This window comes from Nesoenas mayeri (assembly GCF_963082525.1).
Source record: "Nesoenas mayeri genome assembly, chromosome: 11".
Lineage (NCBI taxonomy): Eukaryota > Metazoa > Chordata > Aves > Columbiformes > Columbidae > Nesoenas > Nesoenas mayeri.
In genome coordinates, this window is record NC_137563.1 from 22,340,280 (window position 1) to 22,366,445 (window position 26,166).

Here is a 26,166-nt window from a genome sequence, read left to right on the forward strand (position 1 = left end):
TTCTAGTCCATAAATAGGAAATTCATTATACCAAAACTCTCTTTTCTGCTTCTTGACAGTGGACAGTATTGAGAGTTCAGTATCTCATTCCAGCACATTTGTATTGTGATGAACACAAATGGAAACAATAGATACCACGTGACTTAAAAGGATAATACAGACCTGGTTGCTTATTGGCACTCTTTTCACTCCAAAGCTGGCACCGTCTTTTATTGTGAGGTATCCCACCTCATTCTCAGGCTCAATTAGTGCTTCTTCACAATGAGATGTGATATGGTACTCCACAATTGCTTCTCCAAATGCCCCAGCATGCCGAGTTACATTGATCTGAACATACCGACGATCCAGGTTCCTCTCTACGAGTACTGACTGCTGGTCAGAGTACAGGGCGAACACTCCATAGGGGTCATCATTTGCAAACACATTGATTTCCGAAATTCTTTTCTCTTGGTCTAAATCTGCTCCACCTTCTACTGAAATCAGCTGCACCACATAGTTCTCAACCAGTCCTGGAACATCGTCAGGTAACAGGTAGATGATTATCTCAGCTGTGCTCTCCTGGTCAGCAATGACAACAGATCCCTCTGTCCTAAGAAAGTCACCCGTGATGTCAGATTCACTACATATTTCCCAGTAAACCTGAAATTTATTTAGAAAATGCACAAAATGAAGGCAATATCACCCACAGAGTCGGAAACTTTCACATTCATGGTTCAGTATAGATTGCATACGGAATAGGTTGGGTTTAAATGGGTAAAATACAAATTTGTTTAAGTATGCATAGAAAGAAGCACATAGACTATCTTACAAAGTGGTGTGTTGTTCTTCCAGCAGTACTGTGAATGCAAAGATTATCTTTGTATATCTTCTGGACACCTACGTAAAACTATACGGAATCTCTGAACAATTGCTTGAAATTATTTCTATTTTTACACCAAGATATCCTTGCTGTTTTTCCAGTTTCCAGAATTCCTCACAACAGAAAGGTGTGAAGAGTTCTCATTAAACACATTAGATGCTTTTTACTAATTTTTTTTTTTTTTAAATAAATGAGTACTTGTGAAAATGCTGACTCGCAAACAACTTTAGGTAAAGACAATGTAGGTGATGATTCTAAAATGTCTGATTCTTACCTTTACATGTGGCTGAAAAAGAGTAAATTGTGAGGATCTCAAAGAAAGCTCACTATGAAAGTCTGGTCTCTCCTGTTCTCCCATCAAAAGCACAGGAGCAGAGGGAGAGAGAAAGCAAGACAAGCACTCCAGTGCTGGTTTTCTGTTTTGTTCACTGACCAGGGGAGACTGAATCTGACTCTACAAACCACAACTACTAGAGCTGAGCCCTTGCTAAACTCAGTCTAAAAGGCGACATTTCAAAATTTGAGAAATACGCAATTGAAAGGCACAGAATAAGATCTCCCTCCATGCATTGATACAGAGGATTATTTCAGATTATAATGTTGATTAGGAAGAGAGTGAGAATACCGTTATGTTTCCCATGGTGCCCTGGATTCGTCTGACAAACAGTGTAATACCTTGTGGCCCTTCCACTGCAGAGGGTTCTGTGAAGTTTTTCTCAGTTAACGATTCAGGAGCAAACTGTACCATTCCGTTGGGATCACCAAACTTCTGTATCTTTAAGGAAGTAATTGAATAAAAAAAAATTAAACAATCAGAAATGTAAAGTGAATAGTATTCTTGTTTGAAACATTGAGATTTTCATTGCTAGATGCTATAGGGAATGTATCAATTAGTTCTTCCTCTTGAGTTTTCTCCTCTTAAGAAGACTCAAGAGTACATCAGTATTTAGAAGAGAGTCTGAGAGAATCTGCTCTCTAATAGGTCATTTCCCAACTTATACTGGAACCTGGGGTTGTTCCTGCCCAGACACAAGACTCTACACTTGCCCTTGTTCTATTTCATTAAATTTCTCCCTGCCCAACTCTCCAGCCTGTCCAGGTCTCCCAATGGCAGCACAGCTTCCAGTGTCAGCCACTCCTCTCAGCTTGGTGTCATCAGCAAACTTGCTGACAGTCACTCTGTTCCCTCATCCAAGTCACTGATGAATATATTGAATAATACAGGCCCCAGTACTGACTCTTGAGGGACTGCACTAGATACAGGCCCCAACTGGACTCTGCCCCGTTGACCACGACCATCAAACCCATGTAGTAGGGGAGGCAAAAGAAAAAGAAGCAAATGACAAGCTATTCAATCATTATGATTACCCTTCAAAGCTTTGCAGGATAAATACCAATAACAGAGATCTCAAGAGGAAGAAAAGCAATAATGACTTACTATTAGTGTAATGCTGTTTGCCTTAGGATCTAGTTCTGCTTCACCTTTCATAAGGCTCAGCCTAATAATGAAGATCTCCTGAACTTCAACTTCTTCACGAGGATGGATTTGTAGATTAATAGTTCTCAGCCCTCCTTCCCCTTCTCCAAAATAGAATGATCCGTTCACAGGGTCACCAATGTCACTATTCAGGGGAGATAAAAGCTCTTCTGAATTGGGTCCCAAGATGTCCCAGTTAATCTGTGGAAGATACAGGTTTCAGATTTACAGTAGTGACATATTATAACTGCCTCCCAGGTCGGGGGAAGTGACAGAGTAACACAAGCGACATAAAAATTCTTGCATCTGCTAACAAGCTACATTTAAATATGTGCTCTTTTTACAGAACACAACATATTAATAATTGATTATATGTGGGAAAATATAGAATCCTTTGGAGAAAAATAAACATTAAAAATAGAAATTCTGAAGTGCTAGTTAGTCACAATGCCATTTTATTAAATTCTAGATATTAGTTACAGAAAAGAAAATAAACTGAGGTTTCTGTAGCACGTAACAGGAAATGCACAGGCCAGTTTACTTTTCTCTTCCTTTCACAAGTTGTTTTGAAAAGCTCACCAAATAAGTATCCTGACCAGAAACATTCCCTGGCAAGTGTGATATCAAGACTGAGAACGACAAATATTTTCTGCAATAGAAGTTTCTAATGCCTCAAATCACAATTCACACTTCCTCAGGCTGATTAAAAGCTAGAATATTTTCAAAATTTCCCACAAATTAGATTGGTTTTGAAGGGGTCCTATTCAGCATCTTAAAATTATTATTTTGACACTTAATTGTTTTTCAGTTTTCTTCAATGACTTCTAGGAAAAGTCCCAGAAGACCACGGCAGTTTTCACATGAGGAGAGCAGTAGCTCATGGCCTTTAATGCCAATTTTCCAATCATTTGCCCAGACTGTGGAAGCCTTATCTCGGTTCATATTTATACTTTCACTTTGGCAGTGATACATACAGACTAAAAAAAAGTCTAGAGGCCTCATAGTAAACAATTTACTGAAAATAAAAATAAATTGACCAGCTTCAGGAAGTAATTCAACTGAGTTCAATTAAATTAGCAGTGGTGCATGAAATTAACTATATTTTCAATGGGATCGGGAGATAGTTCAAAATAAAGTACACCAGACCATAATAAAAGGAGAAAAGCAGGAGGACAAAGAGAAGATCCAAAAAGTAACAATATTTTCTGTTCTTCTGCAACTATACAGAATTCACACTTAATGAAAAGCTGCAACTATCCCATTAGAAATCAGTCACAAGGAAGCCCCTGACGGCAAAAAAAAGAAGATTTTTGGCCTTGTCACTGGAAAACGTTCAGTTTTTGAGAACCAGGGCCCACCTGTGTCTCCCCAAACAATTTTCCTGTCCTTTCCAGCACCAGCGACACTGTTGTCGGTGTATCGGGGTTGGGAAGAGTAATTCGACTTTGGCTGAGAAATCAGATGATGCCCTGGGGGGAGTCGCTTTTGGCAATGGTGACCTGGCTCAGTAGATGGAGCCCAAGGGCTGCTCCACCAGTGGCTCCCGTCAGCTGGATTTCAAATTGCTCCGCAAATTCGCTGCATGGAAAAAAACCAGAAAAAAAGACCTTCTGAGACACACAAGAACAGGGCTGCAGAAATTTGCTTTTCAATTCAAACTCTGCTGACAGGCATACTGCCGATGCTAAAAAACGGTTTCTCAGAAGTAGATTAGTGAATAAATATCTGAAAAAAATAATTACCTTTCTTCATCATCTGTGACAGAGATATAGATAAAAGTCTGTTTCTGGCCACGATAAAAAATGACAGAATCATTACGGATGATGTAGTCAATGTTCGGAAGTGCAGAAATACTTCGAGAAAGGAAATCGGCTGTTACATCGCCATACGTTCCACGCTTCCTCACAACAGGAATCATGATTAATCCAGCATCCTCTTGCACTTCAAGAAGAATTGGGAAAAGAAGTTATTTTATTTCAAAATTTGTGAGAGAGTCACAGGCTTATCCTCTAAACCATAGTGAAAACCTCTGGTAAACTTACCCTGTAGAAGGATATACTGTGGATCAAATTCTATGATGCCTTCTGCATTATCACTTTTTGCTATAGTGACTCGTACTGTGGAGATATTTCCTATTACAGGGGGTTGATCTATCTGTAGATCATTTTCCTTTACGGTGAAATCAAATCCACTTGCAAGAACATAAAAAGGAATATTACATTAAAAAAAAATCTTGCAAAAGTATTGTAATGCAAGTATGACAATTTTCAATTACCACAAATACTTTCATTTTCTGACAGTTACCACTGAAGATTTTTGGTCACACTTTTTCAAACTATATCTGCAAAACTGGCAGTTTTTTCACAGAAATGTGGATCTTTCGCTTTTTCTTTCACATTTTATCTTCTTCTTTGAGTTTCATGTGATTTGACAACTTCTATGTAATGGATGGACTTTCAGCTTTAATAAATCTGAATCAGCAAAATCTTAAAATTAATGTTGAAAGAATTTGGATTGCCATACATCCAATTTGTATTATTATTACTATTATAGCTGCCATATGAAATTTTACAGTAAAACACCTGAAATCCAGCGGTGCCTTTATGCAGGTAGATCAGATTCCAAATACAGTTTGATCTCCTGCTTTTAATTAATTTTATCTTATAATTAATTTTATCTTGACCTTCCTTGGAGTTCCACTTTGGTAATCATCACTGAAAAGTCTTCAGGACCTTCAGGAAAGTCGTCATCATGAATTTCAACCAAAATCATTCTACTCTCCTCATGTGGTTCAAATAACAGTTCCCTTACTGTGGGGGTGAAATCAACTCCCTCCTCTGCAGTCCCATTTATTCTCTGGAAGCAAAGACGCACTTTGCCATAGGATCTCCTCGAACGCAAAACAGTGATGTTAACCTGAGGGAGAGAGGACATTTGCTTTAAAAAATGGCTTTGCTTTTCTGTTACCATTCTGAGACTGTTCTATAGGCACCTTCTCAACGGTTCTGCCAGGTAACAATTTGCTGCAGTAAGTGCAGAATACACATAATTTAACAGACAGGCATCTTTCTCAGAGTATTAAAAACACCAAAAGCCTAAGATGGACTATGCTATGATAAATGCAGAATAAATCTCTGACTTTTTTTTTTTTTTCCTAAAGTTAAGTATAAATCTACCGACAATATTGATATCTATCGATATTTTACGTAAGAAGGAATTTTAACCATATACCCATTTTTCTTCTTCTGTTGTCAGCAATATTTCTCGTGAAAATGTAAACTCTCCGTATGGAAAATCACTGGCGGCCATGGTAATATTTGCTGTGCTGCTAGATTCATTTATGAGTTCTCCATCACTGATCCCAGTTAATTCAAATGAGTAGTAATGCTTCTCCTCAGGACGGTTATCATCGACAGCCTAGGGAGAAGAACCAATTAACCATTTCCAGGTAGAGAGGTATAACTAATTTCTAATCAAGATGCTGGCTAGATAAAAGGAAGAACCTGAAATAGCTACTGGTGTAAAATCTCTTGTACCTGTATCAGAACCACTGCTGCACACTGCCTGTCTCGCATTGTCAAGGTCCCCGACATCTCAATAAATTCTGTGTGATGACGGGGTGTTATATTCCAATATATTATGATTTCACCAAAAATCCCTGGGCCACGTGTCAGGCTGCAGAATGCAAACACAGATTTAATCTTCTACCTTTAATATTTAATACCAAATCCAGAGATATAAAGCATAGATATTGTTGTGCATGGAAGAAATGTTACCAGCACTGTGAAGCTTGAATTTTAATCTATTAAGTCACTATTAAGATCTTTACCATAACCTCTTCAGAGCAATAACGTGTCTGCAGTTCTGATTTACTTCCCCGTGTTGGGAGGCATCTTGAGCTGTATTTTTACCCAGAGCACTTTATAGTTTCTTTGTGCATACAGCCCAAAGTTGGCAGCTGAAAACTGAGCTGTCTTTCTGCTTTTCAGGAAATAGACATGCAAAACAGAAGGGAAATGGGACTTATGGGTAGCACCCAGAGGTAATTTGGTTTTGAAGGCAGAAAGATACAAGAATAGTACTATGAGATCACTTGAGAAATGTTCTGTGTGCTGCTTGTCTAAAAACCTAGAGGCTAATCCTACTCATGACATTCTCGGTGAACGGAAGCATGGCAAGAAATTGTCTATACCGTGATCTAGTACATGTTCTAAACTGGTGCTGCACAAAGCGTCCCTTTGTCTGTTGGGATTCTCAGGGCAGCATGAGAATCTGTTTTCTTGCTTCTATTTGCTGTTTCACTAAGGGAAAGTGTTGTAATACTTTTTCTCCAATTCTGTTAGAAGGTATGGTAACATTGTGATTTCTTCATCTTGTTTTCAGCTGACTGAATGCAGTGAAAGAATTGCATCTTGTTTCAACTAAGACCCAGTGCTGCTTTGGTTATGCTGATCATCGTAACAATGTACCGAATTTCAGTTCAAGCACCAATCCTGAACTGAATCCTGAGAAGCACAAAGCATCTTCAAATATAATTGACTGCCTTCCCCTATTCCTTTGATTAGAATCCTCTTTCCTTTAATGAATCTATGTTGTAAATAATTGGAAGACATATCTAAAGCTCCTCAGCAATACTGAAAAGACACCTACGTAGTATGTTCTGCCCTTCTTAAAAAACAAGCATCTAATTTTGAAAATACTTATGATTTTAGAAGTGATAATGAAATGCAGCATTCAATTAATTCTTGCCAAATGTGGAGCCTCATAGCTTTTGAAACAGAGCTGTTTTGGATAAATGAGTGATGTACTCACCTAATAAGAGCAGTCCCAGTATAATTTCCTGAAGGTTCTCCAATCAGAACATGCTGGGATGAATGTGCTATCCCAACCACCCCAGAAGCTCCTTCATCACCCACAATAATGATGGTTGCAACACCTATGAAGAGAACAAAAGCTTCTCATGGTAAAACAAAGCTAACTAGTGAGGTATTTTTTTAGCATGTTTGGTGACACAAATGGTTAAGCACCAGCTTCCCGGGGAGCCCATGGAATCCCCAACCTTGGAGATATTCAGAATTTCAGTAGACAAGGCATTCAGTGACCTGATCTCATTGTGAAGGCAATTCAACAAGATGACCCCCCTAGATGGTCTCTTACAAACGAAATTATTCTATGCTTCTTACAGGTCTGAACCTGGTTTTGGTTTCTGCTTGTTTTTGTTAAACAATTCTTTACAGACAATGTTGATTATCTGAACACAAAAGTCTACGCCAACACTTGATTTAGACGGAAAAAATACGATCTAAAATTCTCTTTGATTTCTTCAGATAAGGAAAAAACTGAGGGAAAAATACTGACCTCCTTTTGTCACAGGAGCTCTGCTAGCTCGTTTCTTCTCTGTTGTTTCTGGGGGGAGTTGGGTTTTATTTACGGGGGGGACGTTTGAGTCGATTCATGTGAAGATACACAATGCTGCACTAGCTTTTAAGAAATGTGTATTTTTTTCAGACCACTTCACTTCTTCACAGAATATCAGTTCTAACTATAACATTCAGCACATATTCGGCTCCTCTCTTTGACTTGTAGAACGAATCCCAAAAGATACATCTTCTTAGGACTCAGGGCGTCTAGCACACAGACAGCCGCGGCGCGAAAGCCGCGCCCACAGGACACAGAACCCGCCGCGCCTCGCCCCGAGCTCCCGCCGAAGCGGCGCCCCACTCGCCACGCCACCAGCTCTGCTTTTCAACGTCCCCCCGACTAACGGGGGCTGCGCCGCTCCCAGAGGGACCGCCGGACCGGGCACGGGCGCTGCGCCGGAGGGAGACACGGCTCCAGACCGCCAGCCTTCGGCGCACCTGCCCGCAGGGTCACACGCCTCCCGCCAGCTTCGCCAGCTCGGCGGGGGGGAACCGGAGACGAACGCCTCCGCTCCGCGCCGCGCCGGCAAATCCCGCCCCCCCCGTTCCACCGGCACAGTCACCCCCGCCGCGGCCGCACTCACCTGCCGCCTCTTTCGCCGCTCCGCTCCCGCCAGGCGCTCGTGCTTTGGGCATGCGCGGTAGCGAGACCGCAGCACCCGCCCCTTGCCGCGTCCCGGTTGGCTGCCTAGGACACGTCAATCACCTCTCTCACCGCCTAGCAGCGCTCGCGAGTCGGGCATGCGCAGTACGGAGACCTCAACGCCCGCCCCTCTGGCAACCTGATAGGCGGACAGAGTGGCGACTGACGTGCCTAGGCAGCCAACCAGCGCTCCGCCCCTCCAGCCCTCCAGCCCTCCCGCGCCAGCAGCCGCGTTGCAAAGGGAACAATAAACCGCGCTCCCCTGCTTTCCGCTGAAAAGGGGGGCGGCTGGGTCCCCGCAGCAGAAAAAACCCTTCCGTCCTGCATTGCCCTTCGCCAGTACAACTGCACAGCTGAGAACTCGGCAACGTCAAGCACAGCCTCTCCTTGGGGAAGAAAAAACGCCCCCTCCGAGCTCCCAAACACTAGGCAGCCGTGGGGAAACCACCGAAAGCCAAGACCGACAGCAGCAACGTCGAGTGCAATCTGGCTTCAATTCTGATCACGCACTTAATGGCCCCTCCCAGGCCTACCAATGACTGCTCCTTTTCTGGAAGGACAAACTGAACGTCCTAAACTGAAGACTGCACGGAACACAGCTCCACTGGCAGCCAATTTGCCTCTTCTGTGGCTTCCACGGGGAATATCTTGTAGCGTCCTCCAACTCGCAAACGTTCTTCCTCAGTCCACGGCCCCAGACGCAGAATCTCCTGAGCAGCGAGCGGAAACAACCGTGCGGGATTTTCTTCACGGCACCGAGAAGGCGGCGCTGGCAAAAAAGCAGGCCAAAGCACCTGAACCCGTCTGCCAGCCCCAGCCTGCGGCCAAGAGACCGGGAGCACCCTGCCCGAGGGGCCGCGCACCCTGCAGCTGTACTTGGACGACCGTGTGCGTGAAAGCATGTGTGTCTACAAACGATTGTCTGTCCACATGCGTGTGCCTTGATGCAGGCTCCGTTTGTGCTTAAGCGCGAGTGAGTGCAGAACTGCGCCATTTGTTGGCAAAGCTCCGCGTGTCGCACGACGTTGCCCAGCCCTGCATTTCTCACGCAGACAGATACATGGGAGCTCTGCTAGTAAAGGAGCAAAGACAGTCGTAGGCAGAACTGAATGCTGCTCCGAGCTACTTCTCAGCTATGGCAAATGCTTCACAGGGGCCCGAGGAAAGGCGCTCAGCAGCCGATCTACAATAGAAACGAAACAGATCATGCCTTAACGCGAAAGAGCAACAGGGCATCACTGCGCAAGCTTGTCCCTTATCTACAGCTGAGAGCGAACACTTATGTGCTTGTCGGAGAGATTGTGTCTTGCCTGTAAGTGTCTGGGAGTTTGGGGCAGGTCAGTGTGGCTGGTTCGATAATCAACGTCTAGGATAGCTGCAGAGCAGTCCCTGTTGTTGTGGGGCCAGTGTGCCTGTAGGTCAGTCTGTGTTCCTAGCACCTACTGTATCGATCCATTGCTCCACACGCGTGTGAGTCCATGTCTTTCTCTCCACAAGTATGTGTGCTGATTTCGTCTGTGCATCTGTGCTAGTGTTGAGCTCAGCGGAGTGTGTCTCTCGACACTTGGTGTGCGTTGGCTGTGCCTGTGTGTAACGCAGCACAGCCACGACTGCCTCGGTGAAGAGAGACCAGGGAAATCATCTAGGCAGAGTCAACAAAAGAAAAGCGGAGAGGGATTGACGTGTACACGACAGAGACGGATTCCCTGCGCTGACATTTCTCAGTAACGCCAGAAGAAAGCTGAGCGGTAGATCGACGGGAGAAATGCTTCCCTAGACGACATTTAGCGAATGAACTGCAGTGAGCGCGGCTTTCTGGATTGTGCCTGAAAAGTGCGAAAACCAGCAGAGGCTGTGCTCAAAAGCTGGTGGCTGTGTGACTACATTGATGCACGTTCCCGTGTCTGCGAGTGTATAGACGGCTGTTTCACGTTCACACAAAGGCACCTGGTCGGGTTTTTCTTCTGTGCGTGCACACGCGTTTCCCTTGTCTCTTCGGAACAGACGTAGCTCTCTGCATGCTGAACGATGTGGTAAAACGCGTCTGCCTATATTTTGGTTAACAATCGAGGGTGCGTGTTCCGTCAGCGGCATTTCCGCAGACGACTCCGCAGAGCCAGTTCTGAAAGCTCCGCACACCAGGACTGAATGTATAACCAAGCAATTGCACCGGTGCGCTCGTAACATATTCTGACGGACGTCTTTTATGCCATAGCATTACGAACGTATTTGCGTTCAAGCATGTATCAGAAACAACGTGTGAACCGAGGATCTGTTCGTATTTTCTCCGTACGGCATGCTTCGTGGTAACTTACTTGCCAATCGCAGTCTTAGCGGTTTCTATAGACGACTCGGTATAGGGAGAGAAAGTGAGCGCATCGAAAAGCTTGAGTTTTCTGAGCAGGAACCTAGTTGCTACGCCTTCTGTTTGTCCACGTGAACACACACGATTCCCCACTGAAAACCAAGCAGAAACCTTTCCACAAGCTCCCAGGTAGGCGCACCCACCACCTCGTGCACGCGAACGCAGCTAGAGAAAAGCACCTAATTTTCCACACTGATGCTTAAGTAAACGCCTGGCAACACACAAGCACACATCCGAAAGCACGCCGACTCCCATCTAGGAACAGAAAGACGTACGCGAAACGTACTGACATGCTTGAGGGTAAACAGGTATGCATTGATGGTTTGCGTACTGCATCACGCATACGTGCCTGCACGAGAATATTCTTTTGGAGGGTACGTGCAGATACGTCCCTGTACCTGGAGGACCGTGTGGGTAAAAGCATGTGTGTCTACAAACGATTGTCTGTCCACATGCGTGTGCCTTGATGCAGGCTCCGTTCGTGCTTAAGCGCGAGTGAGTGCACAGCTGCGCCGTTTGTTGGCAAGGTTCCGCGTGTTGCAAGAAGTTACCCAATCCTGCATTTCTCACGCGGACAGATGCACGGGAGCTCTGCTAGTAAAGGAGTAAAGACAGTCGTAGGCAGAACTGAATGCTGCTCCGAGCTACTTCTCAGCTATGGCAAATGCTTCACAGTGCGCGAGGAGTAGCTTTCCGCAGCCGATGTACAATAGAAAAGAAAGAGATCATGCCTTAATGCGAAAGAGCAACAAGGCATCACTGCGCAAGCTTCTCCCTGATCTACAGCTGAGAGCGAACACTTGTGTGCTTGTCGGAGAGATTGTGTCTTGCCTGTAATAGTCTGGGAGTTTCGTGCAGGTCAGTGTGGCTGGTTCGATAATCAACGTCTAGGATAGCTGCCGAGCGGTCCCTGTTGGTGTGGGGACAGTGTGCCTGGAAGTCAGTCTGTGTTCCTGGCGCCTGCTGTATCTATCCGTCGCTCCACACGGGTGTGAGTCCATGTCTTTCTCTCCACAAGCATGTGTGCTGATTTCGTCGTACATGTGCATCTGCGCTAGTGTTGAGCTCAGCGGAGTGTGTCTCTCGACACTTGGTGTGCGTTGGCTGTGCCGGTGTGTAACACAGCACAGCCACGACTGCTCCGGTGAAGAGAGACCAGGGAAATCATCTAGGCAGAGTCAACAAAGGAAAACCGAAGACGGATTGACGTGTGCTCGACAGAGACGGATTCCCTGCGCTGACATTTCTCAGTAACGCCAGAAGAAAGCTGAGCGGTAGATCGACCGGAGAAATGCTTCCCTAGCGGGGAAATCTCTTTAGCGAATGAACTACATTGTGCGCGGCTTTCGGGATTGTGCCTGAAAAGTGCGAAAACCAGCAGAGCCTGTGCTCAAAAGCTGGTGGCTGTGTGACTGCATTGATGCACGTTCCCGTGTCTGCGAGTGTACAGACGGCTGTTTCACGTTCACACAAAGGCACCTTTATTCTGTGCGTGCACACGCGTTTCCCTTGTCTCTTCGGAAGAGACATAGCTCTCTGCATGCTGAACGACGTGGTAAAACGCGTCTGCCTATATTTTGGTTAACAATCGAGGGTGCGTGTTCCGTCAGCGACATTTCCGCAGACGACTCCGCAGAGCCAGTTCTGAAAGCTCCGCACACCAGGACTGAATGTATAACCAAGCAATTGCACAGGTGCGGGCAATCACATATTCTAACGGTCGTCATTTATGCCACAGCAGCACGAAGGTCTTTGAGTTGAAGCACGTGTCAGAAACAACGTGTGGACCGAGGATCTGTTCGTATTTTCTCCGTACGGCACGCTTCGTGGTAGCATACTTGCCGATCGCAGTCTTAGCGGTTTCTATACACGACTCGGTATAGGGAGAGAAAGAGAGCGCATCGGAAAACTTGCGTTTTCTGCGCTGGAACCTAGTTGCTACGCCTTCTGGTTGTCCACGTAAACACACACGATTCCCCACTCTAAACCAAGCAGAAACCTTTCCACAAGCTCCCAGGTAGGTGCACCCACCACCTAGCGCAAACGAACGCAGCTAGAGAAAAGCACCTACATTTTTACACATTGATGCTTAAGCAAACGCCTGGCCACACACATGCACATATCCGCAAGCGCGCCCACTCCCATCTAAGCACAGAGAGACGTACGCGAAACGTGCTTACCTGCTTGAGGGTAAACAGGTATGCATTGATGGTTTGCGTACTGCATCACGCATACGTGCCTGCACGAGAATATTCTTTTGGAGGGTACGTGCAGATACGTCTCTGTACCTGGACGACCGTGTGCGTGAAAGCATGTGTGTCTACAAACGATTGTCTGTCCACATGCGTGTGCCTTGATGCAGGCTCCGTTCGTGCTTAAGCGCGAGTGAGTGCACAGCTGCGCCGTTTGTTGGCAAGGTTCCGCGTGTTGCAAGAAGTTACCCAATCCTGCATTTCTCACGCAGACAGATGCACGGGAGCTCTGCTAGTAAAGGAGTAAAGACAGTCGTAGGCAGAACTGAATGCTGCTCCGAGCTACTTCTCAGCTATGGCAAATGCTTCACAGTGCGCGAGGAGTAGCTTTCCGCAGCCGATGTACAATAGAAACGAAACAGATCATGCCTTAATGCGAAAGAGCAACAGGGCGTCACTGCGCAAGCTTCTCCCTGATCTACAGCTGAGAGCAAACACTTGTGTGCTTGTCGGAGAGATTGTGTCTTGCCTGTAGTAGTCTGGGAGTTTCGTGCAGATCAGTGTGGCTGGTTCGATAATCAACGTCTAGGATAGCTGCAGAGCGGTCCCTGTTGGTGTGGGGACAGTGTGCCTGGAAGTCAGTCTGTGTTCCTGGCGCCTGCTGTATCGATCCGTCGCTCCACACGCGTGTGAGTTCATGTCTTTCTCTCCACAAGCATGTGTGCTGATTTCGTCGCACATGTGCATCTGCGCTAGTGTTGAGCTCAGCGGAGTGTGTCTCTCGACACTTGGTGTGCGTTGGCTGTGCCTGTGTGTAACACAGCACAGCCACGACTGCTCCGGTGAAGAGAGACCAGGGAAATCATCTAGGCAGAGTCAACAAAGGAAAACCGAAGACGGATTGACGTGTGCTCGACAGAGACGGATTCCCTGCGCTGACATTTCTCAGTAACGCCAGAAGAAAGCTGAGCGGTAGATCGACGGGAGAAATGCTTCCCTAGACGACATTTAGCGAATGAACTGCATTGTGCGCGGCTTTCGGGATTGTGCCTGAAAAGTGCGAAAACCAGCAGAGCCTGTGCTCAAAAGCTGGTGGCTGTGTGACTGCATTGATGCACGTTCCCGTGTCTGCGAGTGTACAGACGGCTGTTTCACGTTCACACAAAGGCACCTGGTAGGGTTTTTCTTCTGTGCGTACACACGCGTTTCCCTTGTCTCTTCGGAACAGACGTAGCTCTCTTCATGCTGAACGACGTGGTAAAACGCGTCTGCCTATATTTTGGTTAACAATCGAGGGTGCGTGTTCCGTCAGCGACATTTCCGCAGACAACTCCACAGAGCCAGTTCTGAAAGCTCCGCACACCAGGACTGAATGTATAACCAAGCAATTGCACCGGTGCGCTAGTAACATATTCTGATGGACATCTTTTATGCCATAGCATTACGAACGTATTTGCGTTCATCGCGTATCAGAAACAATGTGTGGACGAGGATGTGTTGGTATTTTCTCCGTACCGTATGCTTCGTGGTAGCTTACTTGCCGATTGCAGTCTTAGCGGTTTCTATACACGACTCGGTATAGGGAGAGAAAGAGAGCGCATCGGAAAACTTGCGTTTTCTGAGCTGGAACCTGGTTGCTACGCCTTCTGTTTGTCCACGTGAACACACACGATTCCTCACTGAAAACCAAGCAGAAACCTTTCCACAGGCTCCCAGGTAGGTGCATCCACCACCTCGTGCGCAAGAACGCAGCTAGAGAAAAGCACCTACATTTTCACACACTGATGCTTAAGCAAACGCTTGGCCATACGCATGCACACATCCGCAAGCGCGCCCACTCCCATCTATGCACAGAGAGACGTACGCGAAACGTGCTGACATGCTTGAGAGTAAACAGGTGTGCGTTGATGGTTGGCGTACTGCATCACGCATACGTGGCTGCACGAGAATATTCTTTTAGAGGGTACGTGCAGATACGTCCCTGTACTTGGACGACCGTGTGCGTGAAAGCGTGTGTGTCTACAAACGATTGTCTGTCCACATGCGTGTGCCTTGATGCAGGCTCCGTTCGTGCTTAAGTTGGAGTGAGTGCACAGCTGCGCCGTTTGTTGGCCAGGTTCCATGTGTTGCACGACGTTGCCCAGTCCTGCATTTCTCACGCGGACAGATTCAAGGGAGCTCTGTATAGACGGCTGTTTCATGGTCACATAAAGGCACCTGGTCGGGTGCATCCCAGATACAGCATCCCAGATTCAGCATCCCCGATACAGCTTCCCGGATACAGCATCCCAAATACAGCATCCTAGATACAGTATCCTAGATACGGCATCCTAGATACAGCATTAGAGATACAGTATCCCGGATACAACATCCCAGATACGCCATCCCAGATACGCCATCCCAGGTACAGCATCCGAGATACAGCATCCCAGATATAGCATCCCATATACAGCATCCCAGATACAGCATCCTAGGTACAGCGTAATAGATACAGCATCCCAGATACAACATGTCGAGCTGTGCTCCTCTCCCACACCAAGTGCTGATCGTGGGGCTCAGGGTGAGAGGGGGCAGCGAGGGGGTCCGTGGACTGGAATAAGTTTTGTTTGGGGTTTTTCAAACGCCTCTGCTGACACGTCGTATAAAAACCGATTGCTGCAGTGCTAAGGAATGAACAGGAGGATGAGCAACAGACTGCAGAAACTGCTTGCGTTTTGGTTTATTGAAAAATTCGTATTGAACTCAAAAAGCAATACGATCTTGCAGTGGTCTTCTAATAGCTAGTGACAGCTTTTAATGTACTGGTTTGGAACTTTGAGATGAGATTGGAGATGAAGGGCTGTTCCATTGTGGAATATTGCAGGAGTAAATTTCAGGCATTTCAGCATGCCTGGCAGATCTGCAGCTTGATAAAGACCTCAGGCTGTTTGGTTTAATCAGACTTTTGTAGATCCCACCTTTCCTGGTCAAAGCACCGGCTGCCAATGTGTTTTCTGGTGTTGTCACTTCTTTCTGACCAAAGACGGCAGCGGCAGCAGCTCTACTGGTGGTGTCTGTTTTATTGAAACATGGGGATCTACAGGAACTTTAACCCGAAAGCTCAGGAAGCTGTGGTCCGTGGTCTATCTTTGTAATGTTTGGAGATTCTTCTGCAGATATTCTTATGCTAACGAGCACGGAACGTTTGTGAGTGTGAACTGCTGTGCAGGTAGAAGGAAGAAAGATGTGTGAGCTAAAGCAGGAGGAAGGCTGCAGCCGTGTAAGCCGGGGGTGCAAGCGGCACGAAAGGGGCTGCAGCGGCGGAGCCCTCGGTCCCGGGCCGTCCCGGGCAGGCGGCGGAGCCCTCGGTCCCGGGCCGTCCCGGGCAGGCGCAGCCCGAGCGCTCCCGGCCCCGCTGCCGCTGCCCCGCCGGGGCCGGGGCCGCGCTGCGGGCGGACAGCGCCGCTCTGCGGCCGCCGGCGGCTCCGGGCCGGGAGGGGGGGCGGGGCCCGGTGGCGGACGCGGACGGGATTGGCTCCTGCGGCGGATGGGCGGGGCCACGCTGCGTAAGTGCGGGGGCGGAAGAGTGCGTGCCGCCGGTGCGGCGGCGGGAGGAGCGCGCGAGGAGCGGCGGGGCCGGCGGTGAGCGAGGGGCGGGCGGACACCGGGGAGACCGGACGGGGCCGCCCTGGTCCCGGCTGAGGGGGGAGGCTGGAGGGGGAGAGACGGGCTGGTTTGGGCAGGAGGAAGGCGAGGGGCAGGCAGCCGCAACAGCGCGGCCCCGGGCCGGGCCGAGCAAGGGGCGAGGGGGAAACACGCGGGCGGCTGTGAGGGAAGGGAGCCCCGGGCTGAGCGCTGCGCGGGGCTCGGGCGGGGCCGTGGGGCGGAGGGGGGAGCCCGTGGTGCCACAGGGCAGAGGGAGGAAGGCGAGCGGGAGGGGGCGGCGCCGGGGCGGTGCGAGGGGCGGGGGCGGCGCTGCCGCCGGGAGGGGCCGGGAACGGGGGGAGCGGCGGAGGAGCCTGAGGGCGGGACGGCGCGGAAGGAGCTTGGGCGGGAAAGGCTGAGGGACCTCAGGGAGGGGGTGACATCGGGGAGGCTTTGGTGGGAAAGGCTGAGGGACCTCAGGGAGGGGGTGACATCGGGGGGGCTTTGGCAGGAAAGGCTGAGGGACCTCAGGGAGGGGGTGACATCGGGGACGCTTTGGCGGGAAAGGCTGAGGGACCTCAGGGAGGGGGTGACATCGGGGAGGCTTTGGCGGGAAAGGCTGAGGGACCTCAGGGAGGGGGTGACATCGGGGGGGCTTTGGCGGGAAAGGCTGAGGGACCTCGGGGAGGCTGCAGGGGGCAATGCTGAGGTAGCTCAGGACGGGATGGCACTCAGGTCTGGTTTCAAAGGGAAATGCTGAGGTACCTTGAGGAATGGACGCTGGGCTGGGAGCTATGAACACATCAGACTGGTTAAGAGAGTGTTCATGACAGAAATTTGTGCAGTGAAGTATTCCAGCAAAGAGCGGGAGAAGAGCCAAACTTAGATCAGGCCTCCTAGGACGCCTGCAGGTTTGGGGACAGGGATGACGAGGTTGTTAATCCGGTCCTAACTGTTTCTTTCTCTGTCCCTCTCTTGCAGCACCTGACTGAATGGAGGAGCAAGTGGACGGGAAGTTCCTGCGCCACACACAGATCACATTTATCGCTCTCGCCCTCAGAGACCCGGAGATCCAAACCGTTCGCATCGTGCCTTGAAGCAGCCTGTGCTCATGCGCTTCTCCCAGGGAGAAGGCGGAATGGCAGTGACTGGCCACGTTAAGCCACAGGGTGCACACTGTGCAGCTGTCAAGCCCAGCTCTGCGTTAGCTCACACCTGCGGTTTTGCGCCGCACACGCACATTTGCGTTGTCGCTGGTTGTTGCAGCGTTTGGCTTTGGTGAGGACAGCGTGTGTTTGTCAGCAGTTGGTGTAGGTGGGATCTGGAGGAGAAAGCGATATTTCCGTGCCAGAACTGGTTGGTGTTTGCATGGTATTGTGGCGGTTGTTCCCGCAGGCGATGAGTGCTGGAGTATTATTGCAGGATGAGGGGATTTTGGAGGCTTGTCTGTGAGATGCACTAGAGGCAGCAGTTGAAAGCGAAAGGCTGAGATTTGGAGGGTTTGTCGGTGGGTTTTGGACGGTTGTCAGCTGAAGAGTTGGCTGTTTGCAGGTGAGGTGTAGGGCAGAGGGTGAAGCTGACTTTGCCTGGGCGGCGCAACTGGCTGGGTGTGCAGAGCTGAGGAGAGCGGGCTGCTGCGGGTGACCCTAAAGGTGGAGAACCAGCCGGCAGCTCCAGACGCTCCCGCTGCCGGGCAGGGCCGTGCAGGCCAGTGCCCTGGGGCACAGCGACGTGACCCTCCGCAAGTACCAAAGAGCAGGTGAGGACCGTGGGCACTTGTACTGAGCTGTGACATCTCTAACCCGTGACATTGGAGTCCAGCCTGAGCAGGGCACGTGCGGAAGCTGTGCTGCAGGGAGGGCAGAGCTGAGGGGAAGGGCTGTGCCAGGGGCTGGTGCCAAGGCAAGGTGGGCGCGCTGTGGGGTGTGGGGAGGTGTCAGCCCCGGACTCAGCCCCTGTCTGACTGTAGTGCCCTTGGGCTGGTGTAGCTCAGTCCTCTGTGTGTTTCTCTTCAGGGGGAGCAGCATGCAAAGGAAAAGCAAGGAAGGAGGTGAACCCATGAGGAAGAGTGATGGATAAAGAGGATTGGAGCGCACCTGCCAGTCAAGAGGGATCAAGAAAGAAGACACCAGTGGTGGAAGCGCAGGTCAGGAGAGCTCAAGGAGGGAGAAAGGTGACTGTGGCCGTATGGGTTTTTCTAGCTCACACACCAATGAAAACAGTTTGGATAATAAAAGAAATGTATGCAAAACCAATAATTAAAGGCAGAGAATGTTTATATGCTATGTATGGGGGGTAGACCTGAAGGTATATTTCTTCCTACAACGAAGGAGAATTCGCAATACATGCTGCTGTCAGCAACGACCAGTAAGTGACAAGACTCTATTTACTGATGCCTCTGGTCGCTCACATAAAGTTGTAATTACATGGCTAAACTCAGATACCCAGTGCTGCAAACAAGGTAGAAAAAGAGACCAAGAGTCAAACAAGTTCTTGAGCTGACAGCTGTTAGGATCGCTTTGAGGTGTTCTGTAACAAGCCTTTGAATGTTGTAACTGGCTCATATTATGCGGCTGGCATACTTAACCGCCTGGAAGCTTCTTTTCTTAAGGAAGAGGATAATCCTCTTTTGATGGCTGAATTGAGAATGCTATGGTTTCTAATAAATCATAGACATCATAGGTATTATGCAATGCACACCCGCTCTCGCAGTGGCCCTTCCAGGACCACTTGCGGAAGGCAGTAGGAGGGCCGATGCACGAGCTGTGCCGCTCACTGTGCCTAAAGCCTTGGAGCAAGCTAAATGATCACATAAATTCTTTCACCAGAGTGCAAAGGCGTTAAAACGACAACTTCAAATGACAGTGGATCAGGCCAGGAGTGTTCTTATGTCCTGCCCTGATTGCCAACAGTTGGCACCCGCGCCATCCACAGGAGGGGTTACTGCCAATGAAGTACGGCCAGCGGATGTAACGCATTGTTCTGAATTGGGTAAATACGTACGTGTTTCTGTAGACGGTCATTCCAGATTTGTCGTTGCTGCTGCACGCGCTGGTGAAAGAGCACGAGACGTCTGTAACATTGGTTGGCATGTTTTGCTGTTTGAGGAGTTCCACGATCTGTAAAACCAGAGGAAAGCGGAACGCACACTGGATTAGAGGAGCGATCCCCCAGCGCGCTGTAATAGAAGTGCCTGCTTTTTAACACTTTCAAACCAGTGTTAAAGAGTCTGTTTGACGACTTTTCGGTATCATTTCTGGCGACGAGGATGGGATAATCTGCCTGACCTGCCGTGGATCCCAGGATCTCTGGGACCTTGTGCCGGCACCGGGGAATTCCTGGAAGGGACCACAGCTCCTCGGACCAGCTCGGGACGCGGGTAAAACCCCATCAATGAGATAAGGCACTTTCATTGTCTGGTTGCGTTGGCACGCTGCCTGCGCGAGACGTGGGCGAAACCAGCGCGTTGGGTCTGCGCATTCGCGTCTGCGCATTTTGGTAAACTGGGTAACTTAAAAAAAGAAAGAAATAAAAAATTAAAGAGGAAAATGAGAAAACAATAAATTAAAGAGAAAAACGAGGGAACAGCAATTTGATAAAGGTACCTTTAATGATTTTGCTGTTTGTGCCTTAGCAATTGTATAATTGTTTCTGGCTTTAGTGGTTTGTTGTTGTTGTTACTTGTGTCTTGGGGGATTTTATAGTCCAGTACTTAGGGTTCACCAATTGTCTGTTATTGTGATTGTGAAGTAGGTAGTGGACAATCGGCAGGAGGATTCGGGAGAAATCCCCCCCAGGCTGTGTTTTCTGACATTGGAAAAGGATCGTTTGCTGTTCAACAGGGCGTCAACCAGGGAGAATCTGATTGAATATTGTAATTAATGGTGGCCACTGTAAATAATATTAATATGCTTCACAGGTCTAGGTGGGTATACTTTGAGACCTGTAGTATAGTAATGTGCTACATGTAATATGTAGTAAGATATCTATTTTAAATCATATATTGCCTATTACATAAGGCATATTACACAATACATAATGTTACATATGCATTGTCTTTGTCCCCTTCAGATCCATGTGTTTTGAAAAAGGATAATCAGGGAAAGAAATGCAAACCAGTAAAAGGTTTGTTGAAGAACAGCTATTGGTGTAGAATACACAGAGAACATGAGATCAAAATTGTCCCTCGGTCAGTCCAGGGTGGGATCCTGATATCCTTATATCGGGGCACAGGCTGCATTGGTATCGCCAGTGCATTTTATACGGGATTAGACACGCTGCGCCTAAAGCTGTAAATACGCCCAAACCTTCTGAGATTAAACAGGATCGTGAGGAGTCTCCCACGGAGTTTTTACATCCTCTTAAACCGACAGGTCAGTAATATATTAATATAGATCCTGACTTGGAGAACAGAGAATGAGAATTCTTAGTTGACTGGGAGCTCATTATTCTGTGTTAAACACTATGCAGGGAATTTTAAGTAGCGATTCTGTAACAGTTACGGGAGCCACAAAAATTGCGAAACACGGCCCTTTAACCTGCTGCTTAGAATGTTTGTATGTGGAGTCTGTACTTATTGATTGTGTACCATGTGTCTTCTCTTGTGCACAACGAATGGTTGAAAAAAGCTTTAATGGTGCAATGGCTGTGCAGTGACACGCTGCTATGACTGGAATTGTTAAACAAAGAAGGGGAGATGTGGCAGGGTTGTGACATCAGGCCCGTGAGAAATTGCAAGAGTCACAGTGTGAGAACAAGCGCTGGTGGAATAACACAAGCAGCAAGGACTGTGTGGGACATAACCCATCAGGGACAGAGGGATTGGTACATGAGGGACAGAGGGATTGATACGGGGTTGGTACATGAGGGACAGAGGGATTGATACGCGGTGGGTACATCAGGGACAGAGGGATTGATACAGGATCGGTACATCAAGGACAGAGGTCCGCGATGTTTCAAATGCAAACCTGAGTTTGTATTAAATGTCTCTCTGCATCTTAAAGAGAGTCTGTGCCTCATCTGCTACACCCCTTTATCTGTTTCCCAAATTACGATTTAGACTGTATTTACCGTTGTAAAAACAAAGCTTTCCCCCCTTAATTTTTGTCACGTGTTGTAGTTAGAATTAATAGAGATATTGGAGCCCATCGTAGCTAAACTGGAAAAAGACAGCAGCCGTGTGTATTTTTAAATAAAGACTAAATCAAGTGTGCTAGCTCATTATCTTTAAGCGTTTTACTGTGATCACCTCTCTCCCAAGGTTTTGTGTCTGTTGTATCAAGGCCTGACACCCACGGCCACAGTGGATGAATCACCATGGGCACAACACCAGGAACCTGCCTGTTCGTGTCCAGGATATCCGCTCCAGCAGACACATTTTAATTGGTACTTGCATTATGGATTAGATGCAACAAAAATCCATACTTTCTTTTGTCCTTTGCTATAGAGGAGGGGGTTGAACTTTTCTATAGCTTAGGCTTTTTCTATGGATAAACAACGTTTAATTCAATTCCTTAATTGTATTCCTTAAACACTTGTTCGTTAGACCATAAGCAAAACAGCGCTGGGTGTTAGTTCGTTAGTAGGCCCTTATTATGTGGTTGGTTAACCCTGAAAATGTTAGCTCCCTCTATCAATATAACCTCATAAACAAGTTTCAAAATTTTTACGTAGAACTTACCCACCTTTTCCTTTTTGCAGGTTCAGAGCCCGAGCCTCATTTGGTTGTATCTGTAAACATCAAACGTCTCAGCACAAATAACAACTGCATTACTCACAGACAGAAGTGCCTGATCTCCACAGCTTGCCTGGCAGTGCAGAGAGCAGGAAGTGCAGTGAGTCCTGGGCCTTTGGGGACATTTCACCCTGTTTTGTGTCCCAGTCCCTCCCTGCTCCCTCCTCTTTCCTGCTGTGCCCTTCTTCCTCTTCATCTCTTCTCCCTCTGTCCCTCTGCTGCTTCCTCACCTATTCCCCCACCCTTCTGAATCTCTGTGCAGGGTTTCTCGTATCTCCCTCTCCGTCTCCACCCCTCTGTGTTCTCATCATCCCCGGTTTCTCTTTGTCGTCATTCTTGTCTGTTGCTCTGTCCCGCTCCGTGCCCCATCATTTCTCACTGTATCCCTCTGTCCTACTCCCTGCGCCTATTCCTGCCCCTCTTCTTTTTTACTCCCTCTTCCTCTTGCTGCCCACCCCAGGATTTTTTCCCAATCTCTATCCTGCCCCAACCCTTATTGTTCTTTCTCTCTCCTGCTCCCTCTCTGTCTTTCTGCCTGTCTGCCCTTTCCCTGCTGCTTCTTTCTCCATCTCTGTCCAGATTACTGCCCCTTTTCCTTCTTGATGTCTTTCTGTCCTGTTTGTCTTTCTGTCTTCCTTGCGTGTTCCCAGCCCCATCCCCTCTCGCTGTATCTTCCCTGTCCAGTTGGCTCTGCCTTTTCTTTGTCTTCTCATCCTCTTTCCTGCTCCTCAGCCCTCTTTTCCTCTTCCTCCAGCTCATTGCTGCATGTTTTCCCTTTCCAGTCTCTTCATTTTGATCTAAACTTTGCTTTGTTTCTCAGTCCCTTTGTTCTCTTCCCTTCCTGTTGCCTCTCAGTGGGCAGTGACGACCTGGTTCAGAGACAGCAGGGCGACCACATCCCAGGTCGCTCGGTCCATAAGCACACAGACGCCACTGTGGTGGAAAGCAAATGGCGTTTATTAACGAGTAACACAGCGTTATATACCTTAGGTTTGCAACGTCACGTCCATCTGCTTGCCTCACATACTCCTACCTACCTAGGGAGGGGCTACTGTCTTTCTGTACAGCGCGAGATCTTCCGGCCTCCAGACCCTAACTACCTACAGGTATGTGTCACAACCCCCCCTGGACACCGTTTGTGTCACAAACGCCCCTGGACAGGGTGTGTTTCACAAACCCCATTGGACAGCATGTGTCACAACCCCCCCTGGAAACTGTGTGTGTCACAAACACCCCTGGACAACGTGTATGTCACAAACGCCCCTAGATAGGGTGTGTGTCACAAACCCCATTGGAGACTGTGTCTCTCACAATCCCCATTGGACAGCGTGTGTCACAACCCGCCCTGGACAGCGTGTGTTTCACAAACCCCATTGGACAGGGTGTGTATCACAAACACCTCATTGTACAACGTCTGTATCAGTAAAGTCCCTGGACACGGTGTGTGTCACAAGCCCCATTGGACAGTGTGTGTGTCACAAACCCCATTGGACAGCATGTGTGTCACAAACCCCCTTGGACAGTGTGTGTGTCAAAAACCCCCTTGGACAGTGTGTGTGTCAAAAACCCCCTTGGACAGTGTGTGTGTCACAAACCCCTTTGGACAGTGTGTGTGTAACAAACGTCCCCGGACAAGGTGTGTGTTACAAACCGCAGTGGAGTTTGTGTGTGTCACAAACCCCATTGGACATGGTGTGTGTCACAAACCCCATTGGACAGCGTGTTTCACAACCAACCCTGTACAGTGTGTTTTTCACAAACACCCTTGGACACCATTTGTGTTACAATCGCCCTTGGACAGGGAGTGTGTCACATACCCCATTGGAGAGTGTGTGTGTCACAAACCCCATTGGACAGGGTGTGTGTCACAAACACCCCTGGACAGGGTTTGTGTTACAAACCACATTGGAGAGCGTGTGTGTCACAAAATCTAGTGCACAGCGTGTGTGTCACAAACCCCATTGGACAGGGTGTGTGTCACAAACCCCATTGGACAGGGTGTGTGTCACAAACCCCATTGGACAGCTTGTGTGTCACAAACAACCTTGGATACCGTTTGTGTCACAAAAGGCCCTGGACAGGGTGTGTGTTACAAACGCCCCTGGACAGGGGGTGTGTCACAAACCCCATTGGATAGCGTGTGTGTCAGAAACCCCATTGGACAGGGTGTGTATCACAAACACAACTGGACACCGTTTGTGTCACAAACGTTTCTGGACAGGGTGTGTGTCACAAACCCCATTGGACAGGGTGTGTGTCACAAACGCCCCTGGACAGGGTGTGTGTCACAAACGCCCCTGGACAGCGTGTGTGTCACAAACCCCATTGCACAGCGTGTGTGTCACAAACACCCCTGGACACCGTTTGTGTCACAGACGTTTCTGGACAGCGTGTGTGTCACAAACCCCATTGGACAGCATGTGTGTCACAAACACCATTGGACAGGGTTTGTGTCACAAACCCCATTGCACAGCGTGTTTGTCACAAACACCCCTGGACAAGGTTTGTGTGACAAACACCCGTGGACAGGGTGTGAGTCACAAACCCCATTGGAGAGTGTGAGTGTCACAAAGCGCATTGGACAACGTGTGTGTCACAAACCCCATTGGACAGGTTGTGTGTCAGAAACACCCCTGGACACCGTTTGTGTCACAAACGCCCCTGGACAGGGTGTGTGTCACAAACCACATTGGAGAGTGTGTGTGTCACAAACTCCATTGGACTGCGTGTGTGTCACAAACCATATTGGACAGCCTGTGTGTAACAGCGCCCCCCGGACATTGTTTGTATCACAAGGCCCATTGGACACTGTGTGTGGTACAAACACCATTGGACAGCGTATGTGTCACAAACCCCATTGGAATGCGTTTGTCACAACCCCCACTGGAATTTATGTGTGTCAAAAACAGCCCTGGACAGTGTCTGTATCACAAACCCCATTGGACAGTGTGTGTGTCACAAACCCCCCTCGACATTGTGTGTGTCACAACCCCATTGGAAAGTGTGTGTGTCACAAACCCCCCTCGACATTGTGTGTGTCACATACCCCATTGGAAAGTGTGTGTGTCACAAACCACATGGAAGAGCCTGTGTGTCACAAACCCCATTGGTCAGGGTGTGTGTCACAAACCCCATTGGACTGGGTGTGTGTCACAAACACAACTGGACACCGTTTGTGTCAGAAACGCCCCTGGACAGGGTGTCTGTCACAAGCACAATTGGAGAGTGTGTGTGTCACAAACTCCATTGGAGAGTGTGTGTGTCAGAAACGCCACCAGACAGCATGTGGGTCACAAACAACATTGGAGAGTGTGTGTGTCACAAACCCCACTAGACAGCATGTATGTCACAAACCCCATTAGACAGTGTGTGTCACACCGCCCCCTGGAAAATGTGTGGAATGACAAACCCCACTGGACAGGGTTTGTGTCACAAACCCCTGGTCAGTTTGTGTGTCACAAACCCCAGTTGGCAGCGTGTTTGTCACAAACTTCATTGGACAGCGTGTGTGTCACAAACACCGTTGGACAGCGTGTGTCACAAACCCCCCTGGAGAGTGTGTGTTTCACATACCCCATTGGACAGCGTGTGTGTCCCAAACCCCATTGGACAGCGTGTGTGTCACAAACCCCATTGGACAGTGTGTGTTTCACAACCCCATTGGAGAGCGTGTGTGTCATGAACCCTATTGGACAGTGTGTGTGTCACAAAGCCCATAAACAGTGTCCGTACCACAAAACCAATTGGACAGCGTGTGTGTCACAAACCCCCGTGGACAGTGTGTGTGTCACAAAACCCATTGGACAGCGTGTGTGTCACAAAGCCCATGGGTCAGTCTGTGGGTCACAAACA